This window comes from Macaca nemestrina, chromosome 18 (assembly GCF_043159975.1).
Source record: "Macaca nemestrina isolate mMacNem1 chromosome 18, mMacNem.hap1, whole genome shotgun sequence".
In the NCBI taxonomy this organism is placed as follows: Eukaryota; Metazoa; Chordata; class Mammalia; order Primates; family Cercopithecidae; genus Macaca; species Macaca nemestrina.
In genome coordinates, this window is record NC_092142.1 from 47,508,819 (window position 1) to 47,518,804 (window position 9,986).

General features: G+C 47.0%; 1 protein-coding gene across 1 annotated transcript in view; it reads right to left on the minus strand.

The window, feature by feature from the left end:
- Positions 1 to 33, minus strand: part of LOC105492236 (NEDD4 binding protein 1) — an 85,850-nt gene extending 85,817 nt beyond the window's left edge. The window contains exon 1 of the mRNA XM_071084501.1: positions 16 to 33. The gene's annotated coding sequence lies outside the window, so the exon portion shown is untranslated. The remainder of the gene's footprint in view (positions 1 to 15) is intronic.
- Between the last annotated feature and the right edge of the window lie 9,953 nt (positions 34 to 9,986).

Genomic DNA, 9,986 nt, shown 5'->3' on the forward strand with positions numbered 1-9,986 from the left:
TCCCCTCCAACTTACCAGTCAAAAATAACTCGCAGTTTCCGGAAGAATGTGTATCTTGCAAGAAGCCCTGGAATCCATTGCCGGGCACAGAATGTTGGTCAGGGTTCCCTTTGTTTGGCAGTGTGGAGCCAAACTTGACCCCTCCCTCTTGGACTTTGCTTGACTTTCCTTTCACCACCTGTTACCTCATTTCATTCCGAATTCCTGTTGGTTTCTGCGCTGGAATCCCTGGTTTTCCTCAAGTGTGGAAAACACAGCACTGATGAGATACCAGTTGCTTTTCAGCGGTAAACTGCCAGACTGGTAAGAAATCGTGACTGTTGTGTATTTAGTTTTATAGTTCTCTTCTGTTTTGGTGAGAAATACTGGGCTTCTAGTTAGTATAGCAATAAACTGTTTCTCTTATATTTAGCTCTACTTATTTACGTATTTATTTATGTTTTAATACAGATAACTCTTTTTTTTTTTTTTTTTTTGAGACGGAGTCTTGCTCTGTAGCCTGGGCTGGAGTGCAGTGGCCGGATCTCAGCTCACTGCAAGCTCCGCCACCCGGGTTCACGCCATTCTCCTGCCTCAGCCTCCGGAGTAGCTGGGACTACAGGCGCCGGCCACCTCGCCCGGCTAGTTTTTTTTTTGTATTTTTAGTAGAGACGGGGTTTCACGGTGTTAGCCAGGATGGTCTCGATCTCCTGACCTCGTGATCTGCCCATCTCGGCCTCCCAAAGTGCTGGGATTACAGGCTTGAGCCACCATGCCCGGCCTAATACAGATAACTCTTGTTTGTTTATTTTAGAGACAGAGTCTTGCTCTGTCGCCCAGGCTGGAGTTCAGTGGTGTGATCTCGGCTCACTGCAGCCTTGAACTAACTCCTGGGCTCAAGCGATTCTCCTACCTCAGCCTCCTGAGTAGCTGGGACTACAAGTGTGCACCACTACACCTGACTAATTAAAAAAAATATATGGGCCCTTGAGGTCAGTGCCCTGCTTGGGTCTCTTCCAAGCGTACTTTCCTTTCTTTCGTGTTCTAAAACCTTTTAAATAAACTTCCACTCCTGCTCTGAATTTTTTTTTTTTTTTTTTTTTTTTTTTTTTTTTTTTTTAGAGATGAGGTCTTGCTATGTTGCCCAGGTTGCTCTCAAATTTCTGACCTCAAGAGATCCTCCAGCCTGGGCTTCCCAAAGTGTTGGGATTACAGGCATGAGCCACTGTACCTGGCCTACATTTAACTTTAAAAAGTGAGTTGAAGAAAAAAATAACTGAGTCATATTTCAGGTGACGTGTAGGTACGTCCAAAATCATGAAGGGGATGTAAATGACTCAGCGTGGGAAATTCTCAGTTGGTGCCTCAGGACCCAGGACTCTGTCCCTGGGGTTGGGGTTGCTAGCAGCCGCAGGTCTTTGGGGAAGCCCGTGTAGGGTCTAAGACCACCGAGCTTGCGACCGAGTCCTGGCCCCTCCGCTCCTGGTGCTGCGCGGCCTTCACTGCTTCCGGGACAGGCTTCCCCGTTTCTGCAAGGCGGAGGGTCCCCCGCCCTTCCTGCGGAGACTCTCGCTTTTTTTAAAACAAAAATTTTATGTTACTTTTTAACTTTTAAGTTCTGGGATACATGTACAGAACGTGCAGGCTCGTTACATAGGTATACGTGTGCCATAGTGGTTTGCTGCACCTATCAACCCGTCATCTAGGTTTTAAACTCCTCATGCATTAGGTATTTGTCCTAATGCTCCCCCTCCCCTTGCCCCCACCCACCGACAGGACCCGGTGTGTGATGTTCCCCTCCCTGTGTCCATGTGTTCCCATTGTTCAACTCCAACCTCTGGACACTCGCTTTTTCACCGTCCTGCCAACTTTGCTGCTTAGACCTGGACACAGAGTGCAGCGGGAAACTGTTGCAGCTCTCACACATACCTATCAAGCATTTACTGAGCTCCTGCTAACACAATCTTGCTCTCTCTAGGAACCGCTCCCGGTTTAGGGCGCCTTGAGTCCGTGGCGCCACCTGCTGTTCCCACGGCGCCAGCGCAGCCTGCGAGGCCGTCCCAGCTCTTTCCACTCGAGCGCGAGGGAGACTCCGTGGCCACCCGCGGCACGCAGAGCTTCTGGGAGCCGGTGGCAAGGCCGAATTGGGATGCAAACCAAATGCACGTGGGTGACTGGCAGAAAAAGCCTCCCACAGATGGGAGGGATTTCGGAGGGAACCGAAAGAAAGTTGGTAAGCACCTACAGCCCGGAGCTTGGCTTTCTTTTTCTCTCTGACAAAAAAGCTCGGAAGGACACTTTCAGGCAACCAGGGGCGACTGGGTCTGCTGCTACCCGCGCTGCTTCCTCGAATGTGGAGAGAGCAGCTGGGGAGGTGGGGGAGTGCATCAGAAGCTCAGTAAAACGCAACGGGGACTTTGCACCTTCTTTTTGCTGCTTCAAGTGGAAGGAAGGTGAACAGATGTCAGAGTGGGGAGGGCGACTTCCTCCATCCCTACCCCTGCCCTCAGGTCACATGAGGGAAATTACTCCCCAAAGCTCTCTTTCTTAGCACTGTCTGGCGATGACTTCAGAACTTCTCAGCATCTAGAACGACAGCCTTAGCATGTCAGTCTGCCTGGGCCTGCCACCTCCCAAGGCCCAGAAGTGACACCCAAGGGCACAGGGCATCTCCACTTAGCTGTTCTCAGCTTTGATGTGCCCGAATTAAAGGGGCAGGGTGGGCCGGTGCGGTGTCTCACGCCTGTAATCCCAGCACTTTGGGAGACTGGTTGGGGGGGGGGGTGCGGATCACGAGGTCAGGAGTTTGAGACCAGCCTGGCCAACACAGTGAAACCCTGTCTCTACTAAAAATACAAAAATTAGCCAGACATGGTGGCACGCGCCTGTAGTCCCAGCTACCCGGGAGGCCGAGGAAAGAGAATCACTTGAACCCGGGAGGTGGAGGTTGTGGTGAGCGGAGATCGGACACTGCACTCTAGCCTGGGCGATAGAAGGAGACTCGACCTCAAAAAAACAAACAAACAAACAAAAAAAACAGGTGGGGGCAGAGTGTTAAAATACAGTGGCTCAGGTTCCATCCACCCTATTAGATTGTGGCTTAGTGGGTTTGGGGTGGAACTCCTGGCATGGATATTTTTAACAGGAACCCCAGGTGTTCCTGGTGCTCCATAGGTTGAGAACTCTTGCTCTGGCTTCCAAGGCACGCACTTTGTCCAACGTTCTTCCAAGTGCAGTGCAAAATAAGAGTCACTGTGAACTCACAGCGCTCTTGGGCTAGATTCTGTGCTCCTTGCTTTACAAGAATTCTCATTTAATGCTCCCAGGGGGAATGCTTTGATGGGCATCATTTTCATGTGCATTTTGAAGAACGGGGAAGCCTGGGCAACATGGCGAAACCCTGTCTCTACCAAAAATACAAAAACTAGCCAGACATGGTGGTGCATGCCTGTAGTCCCAGCTACTTGGGAGGCTGAGGGGTGAAGATCACTGGAGCCCAGGAGGTCAAGGCTGCAGTGACCCGAGATTGAGTCACTGTACTCTCCAGCCTGGGCAACAGAGCAAGACCCTGTCTTGAAAAAAAAAAAATGGGGAGACAAAGGCTTAGAGAACTTACTTGACTTTTCCAATGCCCGTAAATGGCAGGGATGGGATTTGAATTCAGTTCAGTCTGATTTCAAGCACATGTTCTCCTTTTTTTCTAACTCTTTCACAGTGTAACAAGTCTCTTTACTCAACTGAAATAGACATCAATGATGTATTTGGGCATAATGATTTTTTTTTTTTCTAATTTGACTTTAAGTTCTGAGATACATGTGCAGGACGTGAAGGTTTGTTACACAGGTATACATGTGCCATGGTGGTTTGCTGCACCTATCAACCTGTCATCCAGGTTTTAAGCCCTGCATGCATTAGGTGTTTGTCCTAATACTCTCCCTCCCCTTACCACCCACTGCCTGACAGGCCCCGGTGTGTGATGTTCCCCTCCCTGTGTCCATGTGTTCTCATTGCTCAACTCCCACTTATGAGTGAGCACATGCAGTGTTTGGTTTTCTGTTCCTGTGTTACTTTGCTGAGAATGATGGTTTCCAACTTCATCCATGTCTCTGCAAAGGACATGATCTGACTTTTTTTTATGGCTGCATAGTATTCCATGGTGTATACGTGCCACATTTTCTTTATCCAGTCTATCATTGATGGGTATTTGGGATGGTTCCAAGTTTTTGCTATTGTAAATAGTGCTGCAATAAACATACGTGTGCACGTGTCTTTATGGCAGAATGATTTATAATCCTTTGGGTATATACCCGGTAATAGGATTGCTGGGTCAAATGGTATTTCTGGTTCTAGATCCTTGAGGAATCACCACACTGTCTTCCACAATGGTTGAACTAATTTACACTCTCACCAACAGTGTAAAAGTGTTCCTATTTCTCCACATCCTCTCCAGCATCTGTTGTTTCCCGACTTTTTAATGATCACCATTCTAACTGGTGTGAGATGGTATCTCATTGTGGTTTTGATTTGCATTTCTCTAATGACCAGTGATGATGAGCTTTTTTAAATATGTTTTAAAATGTCTTCTTTTGAGAAGTGTCTGTTCATATCCTTTGTCCAATTTTTAATAGGGTTGTTTGTTTTTTCTTGTAAATTTGTTTAAGTTCCTTATAGATTATGGATATTAGACCTTTGCCAGATGGATAGATTGCAAAAATTTTCCCCCATGCTGTTGGTTGCCTGTTCATTCTGATGATAGTTTCTTTTGCTGTGCAGAAGCTTTTTAGTTTAATTAGCTCCCATTTGTCAATTTTGGCTTTTGTTGCAATTGCTTTTGGTATTTTAGTCATGAAGTCTTTGCCCATGCCTATGTCCTGAATGGTATTGCCTAGGTTTTCTTCCAGGGTTTTTATGGTTTTAGGTTTTACATTTAAGTCTTTAATCCATCTTGAGTTAATTTTTGTATAAGGTATAAGGAAGGGATCCAGTTTCAGTTTTCTGCCTATGGCTAGCCAGTTTTCCCAGCACCATTTATTAAATAGGGAATCCTTTCCCCATTGCTTGCAGGTTTGTTGAAGATTAGATGGTTATAGATGTGTGGTACTATTTCTGAGGCCTCTGTTCTGTTCCATTGGTCTATATATCTGTTTTGGTATCAATAGCCTTGTAGTAGAGTTTGAAGTCAGGTAGCATGAGGGCATAATGATTTTTAAATTAATTTCTAAAATAGGCAACACAGGGCTGGGCGTGGTGGCTCACGCCTGTAATCTTAGCACTTTGGGAGGCTGAGGCGGGTGGATCACAAGGTCAGGAGATCGAGACCATCCTGGCCAACATGGTGAAACCCTGTCTTGACTGAAAATACAAAAGAAATTAGCTGGGTGTGGTGGCCAGGTGCCTATAATCCCAGCTACTCAGGAGGTTGAGGCACAAGAATTGCTTGAACCCAGGAGGTGGAGGTTGCAGTGAGCTGAGATCATGCCACTGCACTCCGGCCTGGTGACAGAGTGAGAATTCATCTCAAAAAAAAAAATTACATAAGTATTAAAATACATTCGTAACAATGTGAATATACTTAACGTTACCAAACTGTACAGTTGAAAGTGGTAAAGATTATATATTTTATGTTTTTTTAATACCACAATTTTAAAAAAGGCATTCAGTGGAAGGGTGCCCACAGATGGTAGGGATTTTGGAAGGAACCGAAAGAAAGTTGGTAAGCACCCACAGCCCCAAGCCTGACCTTTTTTGCTCTATAACATAAAAGCTTGCAAGGGCACTTGCCCTGTGCCCTGCTTATTCAGTTAATCACTTAATTGATCATGCTGTCATCTTTTTCTGCCTAACTCCCCGAAGTAGGTGCCATTATTATTCCCTACTTTGAGATTAAGAAAGTAAGGCACAGAGAGGCTGAGCAACTCGTCAGGGTCACACAGCTCCTGACTGGCAGATTGTGAGTCCGGGAGGTTTGGCTCCAGGAGCTGCCCTCCTTTCCACTCTCTGCTGCCTCTGGGACCTTTTCTCTTTGTCTTGGGAAGTCAGGGAGGGAAAGCTGGGCCATGTTTACTTTAATTCAACATAAAACAATAACATTTGATCTAGCAGAAGTGTATTGTGTTTGAGTTCCGGCTCTGCTAATAATTAGCTGTTACAACCTTGGGACAGTTACTTGATGTTTTTGTTTATCATCCATAAAACGGGAACAATGACACTGGTTTCACAGGGCTGTTGTGCGGCTGGGTGAACCGGCATGCATGAGGAACTTGGCTCACTGCAGCCTTGACTTCCAAGAGGTCGCCAATTCCATTTGCCACAAATGGGCCAGGTCCTCAGAGTATGGAGCCCGGAAGCGCAGCACAGACCCCACCCAAGAGCTTGTCAGAAATGCACAGTGCTGGCTGGGCGCGGTGGCTCACCCCTGTAATGGGAGGCCGAGGCGGGTGGATCTCCTGAGCTCAGGTGTTCGAGACCACCCTGGGCAACCTGGTGAAACCCCGTCTCTACTGAAATACAAAAAATTAGTTGGGCGTGGTGATACTCGCTTGTAGTCCCAGCTACTCGGAAGGCTGAGGCACGAGAATCGCTTGAGCCCCCGGAGGTGGAGGTTGCGGTAAGGCGAGATAGCACCACTGCACTCCAGCTTGGGCTACAGAGCGAAGACTCCGTCTCAAAGAACAAAAACAAAAACAAACAAACAAAAAAGAAATGCACAGTGCCAGACCCCATCCTAAACCAGCGGAATCAGAATCTGCATTTTCACAAGGTGCCCAGGTGAGGCGTAAGCGTGCTACAGCCCGAGAAGCCCTTCTCTACAGCAGTGGATTCAATCACCTTCCACTAGTACCCCCTGCCCAGTTATGCCCGTGGTGTGGGGTCGGGGCTGGGCAGCCCAATTTTACCAGCTGCTTTCAGCCTATTCCGAGGTGTGGGGATCCAGCTACAAGAAAGAGCAGAGATAAAAGAAGGAAGCAGTTTCATCACTTTTGATGTGACAAAGAGGACACGTTTTTGGCTGGAGTTCTCGGACTCTGTCATCTTTTTCTGGGTTCTCCTTCCGTCCTGACTCAACTTGGCATTTTGAGAAATGAAACTTAAGCTACTCAGGAAGGGTGGCTGGAGACAACAGTGCCACCTTGTGGCAGCAGCCTGGCATTACCGTCCTGGAAGGCGACTGTTTAAATGGAAAGCACTGTGATAATAGGGCAGTCATAGAGAAATCTCAGTGAGCCTTTATTATATGCCAGACATGCCAAGTCTTCTTCATGGATTTGTTTATCTAAAACTCACAAGAGTAAGAAGTAGGTACTATTATTATTCCCAGTGTTACAGGCCTGGAGGAACGGAACTTGAGAGAGAGGGAGCTATGCTCATGAGCTCTGGGTAGTGAGGGCTGGAGCTGGAGCCAACTTGGGCAGTCTGGCTTTAAAGTCCATGATTCCAACACTTTTTCTTTTTTTTTTTTTTTTTTGAGACGGGGGCCTCACTCTGTCGCCCAGGTTGGAGTACAGTGGTGCAGTCTCGGCTCACTGCTACCTCTGCCTCCCAGGTTCAAGCGACTCTCTTGCCTCAGCCTACTGAGTAACTAGGATTTACAGGCACGTGCCACCATTCCTGGCTAATTTTTGTATTTTTAACAGAGATGGGGATTTCACCATGTTGGCCAGGCTGGTCTCGAACTCCTGACCTCAAGTGATCAACCTGCCTCGGCCTCCCAAAGTGGTGAAATTACAGGTGTGAGCCACCAAGCCTGGCCTGATTCTAACCTTTGGATATATTTCCTTTGTAATAAAAGAAGGATCCCTTTCTGGTGGGGATCCCCAGATTTTAGATTCTTTAGACCTGTGCTGTTTTACTGACTGGAAGCAGGAAGCCCTGGATGGGGACCCAGGGACCTGGGCTCTGGTGTTAGCTCCCTTCTCTCCTACCCAGGCGAGTCCCGGGCAGTCATTCAGTTTCTTTTTCTGAGTTTGTATGTGGGAGATAATAATATTTGACCTGTTTGCCTTATAGCATCTTTGCAAGAATCCATGGAAAACACACAATTGGAATTAAAATTGTATAGCAGTGGGAAAGACAAGGTAGTGTCTGATATTCTTAGCAAATAAAAGGGTAAAAAGATGTGATTTTCCCTGATACCTCAAACCAACTGCACTTGAATTAATGTAGAAACAGAAAACCAAATACGCCATGTTCTCACTTACAAGTGGGAGCAAAATATTGGGTACATAGGACATAAAGATGGAAACAATAGACACTGGGGACTCTAGAGGGTAGAGGGAGGGAGGGGCAAGGGTTGGAAAACTACTTTTTGGGTCCTATGCTTATTTCCTGGGTGACGACAGAATCAATCGTACCTTAAACTTCAGCATCGTGCAATATACCCATGTAACAAACCTGCACGTATATCCTCTGCATCTAAAATAAAAGATGAAATTAAAAAAGAAAAGAAGAGATGTGGCCGGGCATGGTGGTTCACGCCCGTAATCCCAGTACTTTGGGAGGCTGGGGCGAGTGGATCACCTGAGGTCAGGAGTTTGAGACCAGTCTGGCCAACATGGTGAAACCCCATCTCTACTAAAGATGCAGAAAATTAGCCAGGCATGGTGGTGGGTGCCTGTAATCCCAGCTACTCAGGAGGCTGAGGCAGGAGAATCGCTGGAACCTGGGACGTGGAGGTTATAGTGATCTGAGATCATGCCACTGCACTCCAGCCTGAGGAACAAGAGGAAACTCCTTCTCAAAAAAAAAAAAAAAAAAAAAAAAAGACAAGAGACGTGATTGTGCTAGGTTAACAATAAACCCTAAACTCCCAGCACTTCAAAAGAACAGAGTGTCTTCCTCACCCCATGCTGTGTGTCCACTGCAGATCCACCAGGGCCTCTGCTTAGTCACTCAGAGGCCTCGGGTGACAGAGACTCCATCTCAGCACATGCTTCTGTGACCCAGCAGACAGTAAAAAGAGGATGGGGACCACGGACTGACCTATCTGCTTCTGCCTAAAAGTGACACATGTCATTTTCACTCATATTTCATGGGCCAAAGCAGATCACATGGCCGAGCACGCGCTCAAGTGGGTGGAGAGGTGCAGCCCCACCATGTGCCCAGAAAGAGAACTGAGCATCTGAGACCTTTCTTTCTTCTTTTCTGCTTTCCCCCTTCCCTTCTTCCTGCTTTCCTTCCCTTCTTATTTACTAAGTGCCTACTATTTAGATGATGTATCCTTACTGGGATTATCATTTGTTATTTAAAACATTTAAATAATAAATTTAATTTGTTTTGTTATTTGTTATTTACTTTTTTTTTTTTTGAGATGGAGTCTTGCTGTGTCACCCAAGCCGGAGTGCAGTGGCACGATCTCAGCTCACAGCAACCTCTGCCTCCCAGGTCCAAGCAATTCTCCAGCCTCAGCCTCCTGAGTAGCTAGGGTTACAGGCATGCACCACTGTGCCAAGCTAATTTTTATATTTTCAGTAGAGATGGGGTTTTGCCATGCTGGCCAAGCTGGTCTCAAACTCCTGAGCTCAGGTGATCCATCCACCTTGGCCTCCCAAAGTCCTGGGATCATGGATGTGAACTACTGTGCCTGGCCTGTTTTTATTTTCTAAAGATGGGGTCTTGCTCTGTTGCCCAACCTAGAGTGTAGTGGCTATTCACAGATACTATCATAGCTCACTGCATAGCTCACTGCAGAACCTGGGTTTACTGATGCATACCACTGCACCCAGCCTCACTGGGATTATAAAATAAGACAAAACTCCAGTCCTTAAGGCTCACATGATCTCATGGCAAAGTCAGAAAAGCTGACCGAGGTCAGCACAAGCTGATATGTGAACACAGATATGAGGCAGCTCACCCAGCTTGGGGTGAAGCTATGGAAGGCTTCCTGGAGGAAGTCCCCAAGGAAGATAGGAACAAGCCTGGTGAGAGGCAGGGGAACCTGAATAGTGCAGCTCATGCCTGTAATCTGAGCTACTAAGAAAGAAGGCGGAGGTGGGAGGATATCTGGAAGC